Here is a 15,413-nt window from a genome sequence, read left to right on the forward strand (position 1 = left end):
TCCATAATGGATTTGCCTAGTGCATTCCCATTAAGGGTATAATTGGCTTGGATATTTTTACATCCCAGGTGCATGACTATCAACATTGAATCTCATTTGCCACTTAGCTGCCCACAAAGGGAAGCTTTAACCAAAAATGTCTTAAAACCTCTGAATTCAGAGATGCACCACTTTAACCACTAACCTACCCATCCACTCCCTGGCTGCTATGGCCAACCATAGATTGGAAATGGCAATAAGTACAAAAGAAAGAGTAGCTGCATATTGTTAAAGAAAACCAAATTAAAAAATAATCACTCATTAATGGAAGAAAATCGTTGCATATCAACTTTTATAGAGCACTGCATGTCCTCACAAACCCAAACTATCTAATTATATTATCCTCAGTGTGCTGAAAGCCTGACCGCAACCCATCCATTTAGTTGGGTTCTTCCTACAGATTCCACCTAGGACTTATGAGAAGCAAGCATTCTTGGTACCACATTGATCTTAAGTATAGTATGTCACGGCTCTAATGAACTGATCAGAGTTAGCCACAGAGCAGGATATCTCTAGAACTTGACTCAGAACAGCTCGTGTGTAGGGTATACTCAGCTTTAGACTTAATCACAAAATAAACAAAATACTCATGTCAAACAAATTTTGTCTGCGATAAGACAAGAAAAAATAAACATTACACAAACCAACCGGCTGCCACTGATTGTTGGTGTACAGTCTAATCCCTTATTTTTCTTAAGTGTGTTTTGGCACCTCTAATGGTCATTTGTTCCTCAGTGCCAGCCATATCTTTTCACAGGCTTTGCCCACTTACATGACTGCTTGAAATGTAGGTTGGTGCCAAGGTGCGGAAGTTGGGAAGATCTGGGTACCCAAAACCCTACAGTATGTTGGGTATCTTAGGGGTTCTTCCTCTTGAAACATTTTACAGGTATGGGACCTGTTATCCAGAATGCTCAGGACCTGGGGTTTTCTGGATAATGGATCTTTCTGTAATTTGGATCTCCATACCTTAAGTCTACTAGAAAATTATGGAAACATTTAATAAACCCAATAGGCTGGTTTTGCTTCCAATAAGGATTAATTATATCTTAGATGGGATCAAGTACAAGCTACTGTTTTATTATTATTATAGAGAAAAAGGAAATCATTTTAAAAAATATGGATGATTTGGATAAAAAATACAGTTACTGTGATATATCTACCGCTCACCCGCCACCTTACTTCAATGGTGATGCTGGTTCTCCATTGCCCCGGCAAGGCCTCTCAACAGTAGCAGCAAAATCAAGGGTCCGCACACACTCTATGTATCTGCATTGGGGGACGTGGCCCCTCTTTTTATCAATGTATCACTACAAGAATCAACGTTTAGGGGGTTCGAGGTTGAACCCCCCGAAACGTTGATTCTTGTAGTGATACATTAATAAATATCTATGGGAGACAGCATTCCGGAAAACGATCCTATACCTGTACAACCTTTATATGAATGTACTTCTTGAATAACCTGAATGTCAGTAATAATCTATGTGGCCAGTTAAATCTGATGCAGATCTCATATTTCTAAAAACAACAGTTGTTTCCAAACTTTTTTGCCCCTGTTTTTCCACTACTTTCATACATGGTCAGAATCCTGTTTATCCCCTAACATGACTGTAGACACATGTAGGGGGTTATTTATTAAACTCCACATGCCAAAAACATTTTGTGTTTCATGTAAGTCAATGGGAGAAGTCCCGAAAATATCCTGACCTGCGATAATTTTGTGGTTTTCGGGCAAAAATCAGAGTTATCGGGTGGAAAATCCAAAATAATTTGTACCATTCGTTTTTTTTCACAATTTTTTCAGGTTTGTTGCCGCACAGGAAATTTTCAGCAAAGTGTATTGATGAATAAGGGGGGAAACCCATGCAGATTTCATAAGAGTAGTTTTTAGAAAATAATGAGATAGATTTAAACTTTGATAAATGGACCTCTCCATGTTTATATGTAATATCCAGAACAACAATTATGCGTTCATCCCACCAATGACACCCTATGCAATGCTCTGGGACCTCTTCCAGGGACTATACCCCTCAATCTAGGACCTTTGTAAAAGAAGGGCTTTAAAATGGTAACTTGATTAATCAGGCCCTGGTATCGCCACTAGAATTTCATACCAAATGGTTAATGGCTATGCCTGTTACTGGCTTGAAGTTATCTGTGACATATGAAAGCAGGAGGCGCCACATAGAAAGATTGTCAGAGCTTTTCATTTTTCTAGGCTCTTACATTATTTATTAGCGTGCTCCAATCACAATGATGAGTATTTTTAGAGTGATTTAAGGATGGAAGTATCAAGTCACTAGAGACGGTAGCACTATATATAATGAGACCCAAAATACATGAAAAGGAGAGAAGGGAGATGGAATATAGGCTTGAGATGCAGGCTGTATAGAGAAATGTACAATGATAAAAGCAGCGGAATTGACAGGCACTGCTTGGGGTGACTGTATATGGCTTGGCATGCAACTAACCAGACTCTGCCCTGTATTAAACATCAGAATAAACAAAGGCTTTGCCATTAGTCTGTTTAGAACTGCTCTGTCCAGTTGTTGCTGTGCTGGAACATCCACCATATCCCAGTTAAAGCTGAACAGCAGCTGGAAAGCAAAAATGGTGGAATTCACAAGACCAAATTACAAATCTACAACCTTTGGGTGCTCCAGTGGTGCAGTCATAACTGGTTTTTAGTTGGCTGGAACGGCAGCAAAAGAGGGATCTTTTAGAGACATAAAAAACAGTAAAAAGTCAACTGGAGAGTCGCAGGCTGGACATCCCTGATTAATGCAATTTATTGGGACCTCTTAGTTGAGTCCCCATCCTTCAGGCAATGCCAGGGACCTGCTATTAAACTCTGGCCCTGGATATTGCACACAGAGAAAAAGTCTGGGATTCCAGAATTGTTCACATGATAAGAAGCTCCTGCTGTAGAAACTACTGGGTGCAAGCTTGGTGGGCAAGTTGCAACTGCACCATTATGGGTCATTCAAGCAGGGCAGGCTATAAAGAACACATGGGTGCAGTACACAAAGGGCACTCTAGACCAGTGATCCCCAACCAGTGGCTCACAAGCAACATGTTGCTCATCAACCCCTTAGCTGTTGCTCCCAGTGGCCTCAAAGCAGGTGCTTATTTTTGAATTTCAGACGTGGAGGCAAGTTTTGGTTGTATAAAAACCATGTGTACTGCCAAACTGAGCCTTCTTTAGGCTGCCAGTCCACATAGGTCCACCAATAGCCAATCACAGCCCTTATGTGGCATCCCCAGGAAGTGTTTTAATGATTGTGGTGCTCTCCAACTATTATAACATTTGAATGTAGCTCCCGAGTAAAATAGGTTGGGGATCCCAGCTCTAGACTAAACGGCAGGAGCAACAGGAAGACTGTCAATAGGTACAAGAAAACATAGGTACAACACTTACTTATAGTATTCTACTGTGCCAAATCTGTATAAGTTGTGGTCAAATTGTAGAGAAGTAAATGAGGCCCAATATGTGCAGATTTAGTGAAAGTTTTAGACCTTAGAGTAGATGTCTTTTCCATGGACAACATAGATGAAGGAGGTTCAAGGTCCCAAGACTAATAGGATCCACTATAAAGTAACTTGCCTTAAAATCCAAACTAACCCCCCACAGCACTGACTAACCCTGTCTTGGTGTAAAAATAAAATGACTAGCATTAGGTGATAACTCTGGAGACAGATTTGGACAACCTGTGTTTGTCCCCAGTTGATTATGTTGAACAATTTTTGAAAGTTTGAGCCGCTGGCCAAGGAGAAAAAGGTTAGAAAATTCAAGGCTAGAACAGATTAACTGATGGGTCTTCAAACACCAGCATTGAATAGAAGAAAATAGGAAATGGCAGAAATCGAGACCTTTCCCAGCTTATAAGTGGTTGATTCACTTCAACTGGATCTTGGCCGCTTCTCCCTAGCGTTTGTTTTGTCTGTTCCACATTATTTTGATTATAGCCCGTTGCACTTCATATTGGAATTGATTTTTGCGTTCTATTCCATCAAGCTCTTTGTGATCAGATGGACAATAGCAGGCCACTCTTTTGTCTCAGTCACTGCCTCTCCAACATTATAAAATTCATACTCTTTGGTGATTGTGTATGACAAGGTTGGAAATCCTAATAGCCTCTGTGGGCAGAATAAATAAGCATTATACATGGTGTTTTCCTTTCAGCGTTCTCATTTAAAGAGACTTGCGAATTAATATCATTAGTCCATTCTGCATCAGAGCTGCATGGCACAGTGGACTGGCAGTTGGCATGAGTTTCAAGATAACCACCCACCTAGTGCAACCGTATAGCAACTGCTCTGCTTCTGCAAGAGAGACTAGCAGTCGCTGGATATGGGAGGAGAGGGTAACCCATTAGATGAATGAAACATGAAACAGTCATGCAAGTGTAGATCTCAAGGACACATGCTAATTAATGTATAGAATCCAATGCTCTTATCCAGTGAAATACCAAAGCACACCATAGTGAAACCCCCAATCTACAGGTATTCTATTGTATTGCAGCATAAGGAACTGAACTGCCATCCCGTTGAACCCAGTTATTACTCAACAGCTAATGAATAAGACTGAACACACTGTTCATTCTCCAAACAAAGGAACTGAATACCAATGCTTAGCAAAGGGGTGAAAGGAAAATTAGGCGTATTTATTAACATTTCATTCTTCAGCTTCAATTTGCATGTAGAAAGGTATGTAACATATTAAAGGGAACATTTGCATAGTTGCAAGGACTCTAAGAAGTGGTGCATTTTCCACTCACCATGTGTGGTTTTCTTCATTAATAATATTAGATTGGGGGGGGTGGCTATAAGGAATAACAAGAGAATAAAAGTGCTCGCTATTGTGCTTAGTACAGAAGAATACCTAGGGTGGAATAAATGAATGAAATCTTTCTATATAAGCTATGAGAAAAAATGTCTATGCTATGGAGAGTTCCAATCATGTCCTACTGGAGCAGCTATTTGACATTAGGCCAATGTCCTTTTTTTTAGGGGTCTGACTCTGTAACACACCAGGAGGGCTACAGTTGGTGGTAAGAAAGGTTGTAGCCACACAGATCACAATAATGCAATCTTACAATTGTGGCATCACTCATGAGAAACAAAGCACCCCCAAAATATACTATGTGACCTTTAATGAGCTACAAGACCACTTATTAGATATCATCAAACCCCAATCCCAAACTGCTACATTCTCAATAAAGAAACAGTCTCAGAGTAAACCCAATGGAAATGATTATATTTGAAGTATTTTAATATTAGTGTTCTGCTACAGCCTTATGGGAAACCATAGATTGGACTTGGACATCCCAATGCCCCTAAAATTCAGCTTCCGGCTGTTGGAGAACTGTAGCTGTAATCAGAGTTGTAGTTCAACAACAAAGGGAGGGCAGAGAACAGGGCACCCCTGCTTTATATTCTCAGATGGGGACCAAAAGCTTCTCAATTCCTACCTTATTAGTGGCCCTGTACATGTTTAAAGGGGTTTATAGCATGGTCATACATGTACCTTCATATGCACTCCGTCCCTGTTCATGTTTAAAGGAGCCAATTGTAACGTAATACCGTGATACTTGTGGCCCCAAGAGGTTAATGAACAAAGGGGAAAAACAGCTAAAAAAAAGAAAATCACAAACACGTGAGAGCAGTGGAAAATACGCCTGCGGTTTCAGATTCTCAAGATGAGAAGGTTATGTAAGTGCATTTTTAACACTGAATATAGCTCTTTCTCCCATTATATCCCTGCGGTCTGGCTTTTTATTCTCTCCCAGTGGGGACTATGGAAGTAGCTCTTTTTTTTTTTCTCTGGCAAGAAACCAGAATGTCGGCCCCATATCTGATTTCAGTGATATGCCCTGAGCTGGAAGCAGCTGTCTCCATGGGTGGTTACTTTAGACCGATTGAGAATCTCTGCATCGTTTCTTTGCTTGTCTCTCTCTGTGCCTTTACTTTAAGGAGGAACAGTGGTGTTTGAAAGGTGAAAAAGACTTCACATTTATGGAAAGTCCTCCAATCATTGTAGCTTTCAGAATGCCAGATGTATAATTAGGTGCTAGCTCTTTTATATCTACAATACATTCTACTACAATGTTCTCTCCAGATTTGTCCATGCCCCACAGAACTGTGTCTGTATAAGTAGACCAGGCACTGACATGTTTAGGAGGACACCCATCATGAATGATTTAGAGGACAGTCCTGATCCAAAGACAGGGCTCCAGGGCCTAGAAATAAGGGTCTGGATACAGTAGGGTTGTGGTGACAGTAGTTTGTAGCATGAACTGATCAAGGAGGTGGGCATAAAGGCATGATTGCCATGTGGCTGGTATTTTGCTGTCCTGGCTGGTAAAAGTTATGCTTGATGCCAATGTTTTTAACCAGGGAAAAGGCAAAAATGATGGTAAGGCAACCCTACCTGGTGGATAAGTAGGTGTAAGTAGCAGGTAGCTATTTTCTAGAACAAGTCCCAACTGGTTTAGGTTGGGTGCAGGGGAAGTTTGGGCTTCGCTTGGAGTACAACATACATGTACTACAGCACACCACTCATGACACATGCTGTTGGTGCAAACTTGTCCATTCTTGGACTACTGAAGCTTTATGGACAAACTACATATTTTATTTATCAGATGAGAGTGAACTCCATGGGGTGAACATCTAGAATTAAGATGTCATGCCCTGGCCAATAAAAGCTGCCAACTTGGCCCCTCCAGACCAAATCAGCTTCATATCAGCACGGAGCATTCATGAAATCCTTGCAAATGGACCAGCGCACAGCTAGCCAAACCAGGCAGATATCCACTTGCTTGTCAACCTAGCCTAAAGAATAGAGCTTCACTTGTATGGCCAGCTTTTGTCTCAGGCTTGGACAGAGAGATGGAGGTTGTTACTATAACTGCAACCCACAGTGTTACACGAGTAACTGTGCTTTATGTTTCTTTCTTTATCTTACTGTTAATGTATCTGTTCGTTTTTGAATTCGTTATAAAAGCTGCTGCCTCTCCATCCATTTCAAGTGGTATGTGCCTTAGATACAAGAAAAAGCAGTTATGGTAATATTGGACTTGAAATGGGTTGGGTTCATTGGCAGTCATCCACAAATTAACACTGCGCTTGTCAAGCAGCTCTGAATGTACAGCTATCGCCTACTTTCTGTATACATAGATGTTAACACACATTAGGGATATTTGCACACCAGCCAGACAACTTCACCACTTGTTTATGAGTGAGGTTTTGTTTCTTGACTCCACAAGTCCTCTGCCTGTCCCGACCTTTAGCCTGTTCCTGGTTCCTGAACTTGGACTTATATTTTTGCCTGTCCTCATTTGTGCTTATCTACTAAGTTCTGTATGTTTTTTCTTATTTAAACAGTTATTACACAGCACATCGGCTCCTGTCCATTTAATTACCAGCAATATTCCTAACAGGAGAGCAGATCTGGTTTCACAGTAGAGCATAGAACTTATTTACCCATAGTGGTACCTGTTAACAGCAATATGTCCTTTTATGAAGTTTATAAATACGGAATTCCTACTTGAAATGAAAGAAAACATTACTAGTCAATCCTCAGTGAGAAAAAATTTACTGTTTTCTAAACGTATAAATGGTCATTGTAATTTCACTGTGATTAGCCTTTCTGAATTTAAGATTTTCGTACCCCTTTTTGAAGGCCATTCTTCATTCTTTTTTAAGCCTTCGTTTGTTTGATCAGACAACTCATTCCTTTAATTCTCAGCGAGTATCTGGAAACGTGTTCCGTGAAGCCTGTTACATAACTGGTACATTTCTTAAGAAGCCAAGTCGGATCATTGTACAACAATTTTCCACATCAGACCATTCCTGGGCAGACAATGCCTTTTCTAAATACTCACTCTCCTCATCTTTTTTTTGTTTTGTTTTTCCCCCTTTGCACACAATATCCAAACATGGTGTTTAGCTCAGTGTTTGTAAACTGCAGAGAGATCATTTTTCCAGTAAAACACACAAAAGCAGTAATCTCCCATTAGGCATCTGGAAAATCATTCAGAATTTTAATTTGTTGGCCACATTTGTTGCAGTAATGGTTCAAGAATGGAACAATTGTTTTTTGCTAAAAGAAAGAATTTGGTCCAGTGAAAGCATTGTTTAAAGTGATACTGACACCTGCAAACATCATTTCCCTATCTTAAAGATCCCTCCAATATACCTATGCCTCAAACTATTTGTTTTCTGTCTGTGGTTTTCTGTAAAATAAGTTTAATATCTTTCAAAGCTTCATAAAACAAACTTTTATTCTGTTTACTTCATAATAGATGATGTTAGATAGGCACGGTCTTAGGAAAAAGACATCTGATAAGAGCAGACCCCAACTCCGAGTATAAACTAGAGGAATGAAGACTAGTAGACAGAAGAATAGTAGCCTGCTAGAAGACTCTTTGGAGTGTTAGACTCTGTGTAATTGTAGCTACCCTTAACTTACCTACTAACGATGGGTTTATGCTTTTTATACCATATATTGGTCTTGGGTTTCCCTCTTACATAAAAGAAAACCCAACAGCTAAATAGGAGGACCAGTGCAGGAGAAACTGTCCCCAAGTAAATGGAATCAAGTAGGGAGATGTCAGAAATCAAGGGAAATATTAAGAACCACCATATTGGGTTCAACCAAACATTGATATGGCAGCTTTGCCTTTTTATTGTTCTAAATTTGTAACAGAAATTGGCAGAGAACATAGTGTCCCATTTTGTGGTACCTTTGCATTTGTTTGTATGTCAATAAGACCATCACGTGCTTACATGAAATTTGCTCCAACAAACACCATTGTATCCATGAGCAGGGCCAGTATGGACTCGTGGGACACCAGGAGAAAACCCAGTGAGCCCCAGGCCTCATGGGTCCCAGTGAAAAAGGCTTGCCTCCCACCAAGACTAGTGGCCACACGTTTTTAGAAGTTGAAGGAAGAAGAATAAAGTATTGAGGGGCTGGTTGTGGTGCATCATTGGGTGGGTGGTGCATTGGGAGCAAGCAGGGCAGTGAATTGGTTTGGTGCATTGGGTAGGCAGTTGGACATGCACAGGGGAGTTTGCCATGGGGTAGGAGGAGTGGGTCCTTATGGTTGGTGCCCAGTGGGCCTTGACCCCAGAGGCTGACCCTCATGAGCCATGTTTACTTGATGCAATTAAAAAGATGGCTGGGTACTGCAAAAGAGGAGAGGAAGACCAAGAAAGAAAAGTATTATGTGATCATGGGTTTTGCTCAGTTAATCACACTTCCTTCCATTAATTACTTCCACCTTTTATGTATCACCTTGGGCCAACCTCAACAAAAAAGCCTGATATTTAAAGGGATACTGTCATGGGAAAAAAAAATTTTTTTTTTTCAAAATGAATCAGTTAATAGTGCTGCTCCAGCAGAATTCTGCACTGAAATCCATTTTTCAAAAGAGCAAACAGATTTTTTTATATTCAATTTTGAAATCTGACATGGGGCTAGACATATTGTCAATTTCCCAGCTGCCCCAAGTCATGTGACTTGTGCTCTGATAAACTTCAATCACTCTTTACTGCTGTACTGCAAGTTGGAGTGATTTCACCCACCTCCCTTTTCCCCCCAGCAGCCTAACAACAGAACAATGGGATGGTAACCAGATAACAGCTCCCTAACACAAGATAACAGCTGCCTGGTAGATCAGCACTCAATAGTGAAAACCCATGTCCCATTGAGACACATTCAGTTACATTGAGAAGGAAAAACAGCAGCCTGCCAGAAAGCATTTCTTTCCTAAAGTGCAGGTACAAGTCACATGACCAGGGGCAGCTGGGAAATCGACAAAATGTCTAGCCCCACGTCAGATTTAAAAATTGAATATAAAAAAATCTGTTTGCTCTTTTGAGAAATGGATTTCAGTGCAGAATTCTGCTGGAGCAGCACTATTAACTGATGTGTTTTGATGAAAACATGTTTTCCGATGACAGGATCCCTTTAAGGAAATAGTATCACGGCATGGGTATCCTGAGCATGACAAAGGGGCTTGGTGTTGGACACTTTGTGAATGTAGGAGTCATCACAGTAGATGCAAGTAGCTTAATTCGCTGTTTTTGCTAGCATGAAAAGGGGTTAAATACATTTAGCATATTGCTTCTATTTACCTCTTGAGATTATAAAATATAAACCAGATGCATTGGTTTTTGGTAACCACTAAAGGCTTTCTTCATCCTCACATTTGTTTTGTATTACCAATGGAGTGGTGACAGGAAATGTGGTATGTGTGCCCTTGGAAAAGCATAAAAGCTAATTCTATTACCACTTTCCAGGGAAGCTTGTTATGCGCGCAAAGGTAAACTGGTTTCAATTATGGTGAAATGGTAGAACAGAAAGAAAAATAAAATATATCATGTGTTTGCGTCGCTTGTTTTGTACAGGTTTGGCTTCCAGAGCAGTGGACCTGGGAAGCATCAGAATTTGTTTTGCTTAACGGCTGGAGGTCTATGGGATGATGGATTCCATGACAAGGCCTTCAGCCACACATAAGTTTGTATTCTTCAGAAATCCTATGTATTTTGTCAATTAGGTTCGCCTTTAAGTTAGCTTTTATTATGTTATAGAATGTCCAATGGCCAATTCTAAGAAACTTTTAAATTGGTTTTCATTATTTATCTTTTTATAGTTTTTTAATTATTTGGCTTCTTATGACTCTTTCCAGCTTTCAAATGGAGGTCACTGACCCCATCTAAAAAAAACAAGCTCTGTAAAGCTAAAAATTAGTGATGTGCAGGTCGGCGGGTTTGGGCCGGCTCATGCACAAAATTCTTCGGGGAGCAGGCAGGTCCGGGTTCAGCTCTTCTCTTGCTCTCGACTCCTGTAACCTAGCACCTACGCGCTAACGCCCACCCCTTTTGTGACATCACTGCTGGGTGGGCGTGGGTTTATATGTAGAGGGGGAACAGTGGGCCGGGCTGGGTGCGGATTGGAAGGGTTGGGTTAGGGTTGGGTGCAGGTCGAGAATTTCTCGACCCGAACACCACTACTACATATATATTGTTATTGCTACTTTTTATTGCTCATCTTTCTTTTCAGGCCTCTCCTATTTATATTCCAGTCTCTAATTCAAATCAATGTAAGTTTGCTAGGGGAATTTGGAAAGTTGGACAGATGTCGACCAGGCAGTGTTCAATATCCCGTTGCATCGCGGCCGCATCTGTTCGTTGATGCTGTCCCGTGATCTGACCGCCCATATTGCCTACATTATGATCCGATCAGATCCCACAATCAGATCAGCCTGATATCTCCCACCTCAATGTGGGCCTATTGGGGAGAGATCCGCTCGTTTGGCGAATATGCTAAACGAGTGGATCGCTACATGTATGGCCACTCTAGGGGGCCCATTTACTTAGCTCAAGTGAAGGAATAGAATAAAACAATCTTCGAATTTCGAAAAAAAATTTGGCTACTTCGACCATCAAATTGGCTACTTCGACCGTCGACTACGACTTCGACTTCGAATCGAACGATTCCAACTAAAAATCGTACGACTATTCGACCGTTCGATACTCGAAGTACTGTCTCTTTAAAAAAAACTTCGACCCCCTACTTCGCCACCTAAAAACCTACCGAAGTGTAATGTTAGCCTATGGGGAAGGTCCCCATAGGCTTTCTAATGTTTTTTTGGTCGAAGAAAAATTGTTTGATCGATGGATTAAAATCCTTTGAATCGAACGGTTCGAAGGATTTAATCGTTCAATCAAATGATTTTTCGTTCGATCAAACTATTTGCGGTAAATCCTTCGACTTCGATATTCGAAGTCGAAGGATTTACATTCGGCAGTCGAATATCGAGGGTTAATTAACCCTCAATATTCGACCCTATGTAAATCTGCCCCTAGGTCTACTAAAAAACCTTATTTAAACCCAATAGGATTGCTTTGCCTTCAATAAGGATTAATTATATCTTAGTTGGGATAAAGTGAAAATTTGCATTATTTAATTAAAATGGAATCTATGGGAGATGGCCTTCCTGTAATTCGGAGCTTTCTAAATAACGGGTTTCCAGACAACGGATCCCATAACCCTATATAAAATACAGCATTTCTAGATATAATCATTTCTAAGCTTCAGTGCTTCTTTAACCAGTAACAGACTGGGCATAATGAATTCACAGCCGGCCTCAGGAGAAAACAACTGATTTCAAAGGATTTGGACCAACAACAGAAAAACAGACTCATATGAAGAGCAGGATTTGTTTTATACAATGTAAGTCTAAAGGACAGCACCAGTTGCTTGTAAAAACCACAGGAACGTTGAACCACACCCTGCGTGGAATCGGAGCAGGTCTAAGCCAGGCAGAACACACTGGATATTACTGTTGGAGCAATGGTTCCATATTATTCTCTAAACAGAACTTTTGGAATGTACCTCCCAGGTCAGGAGGGTTTATTTCTCACTGAATGATCTGCAGTCAGACGTATGCATAATTAAGCCCTGTGTTCTTACTGTGCACCAGAGTGCAGGCTTGTATGGCCCAACATGGCACCAATGAAAAGGAAGAAGATCAATCAATCTATTAATGAGCATTTCCTTCCCACACACCTCGCATTCACACATTAAATCACTCGTGGCATCTTTAGCACATTTGCTTGACATATCTCCGTGTTTCATCTGGTAGGATCTCTCAGCAACATACCACGAATAATTAGCATCTTAAGCCTGAGAGCCATTTAGTGTATGAGTAGGCTGCAACTGCCAACAGTTCTTTGGCAAGCGGCAGTGAACGATGAAAGGCCAAGCCCCATTTAAACTACTGCAAAGCTTCCTTCCATTCTGATATCTTAAAGAGCTGTAGCTTATACTGCTGGGTTTGTCTTAATTAGTTGTCCGTTGGTTGTTTTGGTGCCGTATTTTGTAACCCGTTTTTGCCAACATGTGTGTGCTGCAAACAGTGTAGCTTGAAGGATCAGAGGGGTTTCTGGGTTCACAGTCAGGCTGTGGCTATAGGGACCATGCACTGATATAGGTCCAATAGGATCCCAACAACTGGAAAATGGGAGTTAATGATGACCATTCCCGCTTTGTAACAATGCCCCCAAATACGACAACTCTTTTAACAAAAACACACGCCATTGTTATATGATTCGGATGGCAGAATTTGGAGTAAAGAAGAGTTAGGTACCAATATTTCATGGTACAATCTAGTCCCACGCATTTCATGGCACCTGCATTTCAAGAGACAAAGGGGCAAATTTACCAAAGGGCGAAGTGGATAACGCTAGCGAAAATTCGACAGCGTGATGTCATTTTGCCACTTCACCGATTTACTTACAGGCGCTGGCGTAAATTCACTAGCGAAGTGGACCTACTCTAGCGCTACTTCACACCCTTACGCCAGGCGAAGTTGCGCTCTGGCAAAAGGACCTAACTATGCAAATTCACTAAGTTGCGGATTTTCGTGAATGTTACCTCTTGCGCCAGGCTTTACTTCGCCACCTTAGACCAGGCGAAGTGCAATAGAGTAGATAGGACTTGCTGCAAAAAAAGTTGAACATTTTTTCTAAGTCCCAAAAAAACGCTGGCGTCTTTGCTGATCGTAACATCGGTAAATGATCGGTAACTTGTGCACAACTTCGGATCTTCGTGAATTTGCGCAACCCTGGCGAATCTATGCCTGGCGAAGTGCGGCAAAGCCAACGCTGGCACAACTTCAGAGGTAAGTAAATTTGCCCCAAAGTGTGGCCCCCTAGCATTTAATAACATTTACTAACAGACCGTATGTAAATGATTAAATCACATGCCACCAACAGCCTGTGCAGCAGCAAGCACACCTTCATCAATTCATAGCAGTCCAGGATTTACATATAGTGATGGGCAAATAAATTCGCCAGGTGCAAACTCACGGCGAATTTCTGCATTTTGCCACCAGCAAATAAATTTGTGAAACTGCAGCGAAAATTCACTGTCGAAAAATCCACTGTGTCAAAAAAATTTGTTGCACCTTAGAATAGTTGCACGCATAAATGACAATCACAATATAGTGGTTCAATACAGGGGCGGAACTACCGGGGGAGCAGGGGGTGCGAGCGGGCCAGGGCCTGCACCCCCTCAGGGCCCCACGGCAGTCCGCCCATCGCATGTTCCCCGGCCAGTTCCGGGTGTACGGAGGGGGCGGGGGCCCGGCTGCGAGTCCTGCGCCAGGGCCCGCCCCCCTCTAGTTCCGTTTCTGGTTCAATACAAGAGATGTAAAGGGGTAATATTTATTTAAAAGTATATTCTAATTAGGTAAGATTCTTAACTATCCCACTTAAAACAGTCCAGAAATAGCAATGCACACACAGGTCTTATGAAAGGAAAAAATGGTGTTTATTCGCTTTTATGCAGAATAAACACAATTTTTTACTTTCATAAGACCTGTGTGTGCATTGCTATTTCTGGACAGTTATCTTAAACTTTGCATATTGCACCCAGGCACTCTATGGGGGGAATTCACAAAAGTGTCGGTAAAATAAGTAAACCAGAAGTGGCGGTCGAAAAATTAGTAAAATGTCGTATGAACAGCAAATTCACAAAGGCAGATGTTACCATCTCTGAATGTCTCGTAAGTCTGTCAATTTTCTAAAATGTCGTGTATCTTTTCATCGTACAAACGACATTTACCAAGACTTTTCAAAAGACAATTTGACAGACATTTTCGTTTTGGAGAGCCTAAAGTGTCTGAAAAATTGTCGGTAAAAAAAAAAAGAGTTTACGAGTAATTCTAAAAATGTCGGGAAAAGTGGCGCCGAAAAAACCACGCCCACTTTTAACGACACTAATTCAAAACTGTCGTACATGTCGGAAAATTGGCGGAGAAATGCTCTGTGAATTTGTCGGCTGTTGCTACGACACTTTCTACGACATTTTAAAGACATTTTTTCATTCCCGACACTTTTGTGAATTCCCCCCTATGTCTACAAACGAGAAGTGCCGGCTATCTACAGTTTATACATATATATATATATATATATATATATATATATATATATATATATATATATATATATATATATATATATATATATATATATACATTCCAAGGCTATTGCAAACGCTTATACAAAGGTTACTTTACCCTGGTGCTCCTAGAATTTTTGTAATTCAATTGAGTAGAAGTTGGTGCACACAGGGAATTTTTCAAAATGTAGCCTTTATTTAGTCGACGTTTCGATCCTCTTTCTCAAGATCCCAATAGAGGATCGAAACTTCGACTAAATAAAGGCTACATTTTGAAAAATTCCCTGTGTGCACCAACTTCTACTCAATTGTATTACAAAAATTCTAGGAGAACCAGGGTAAAGTAACCTTTGTATAAGCGGGCACCAGCTTCTACTCAAATATATATATATATATATACATA

Source organism: Xenopus laevis, chromosome 5L, assembly GCF_017654675.1.
Source record: "Xenopus laevis strain J_2021 chromosome 5L, Xenopus_laevis_v10.1, whole genome shotgun sequence".
NCBI lineage: Eukaryota > Metazoa > Chordata > Amphibia > Anura > Pipidae > Xenopus > Xenopus laevis.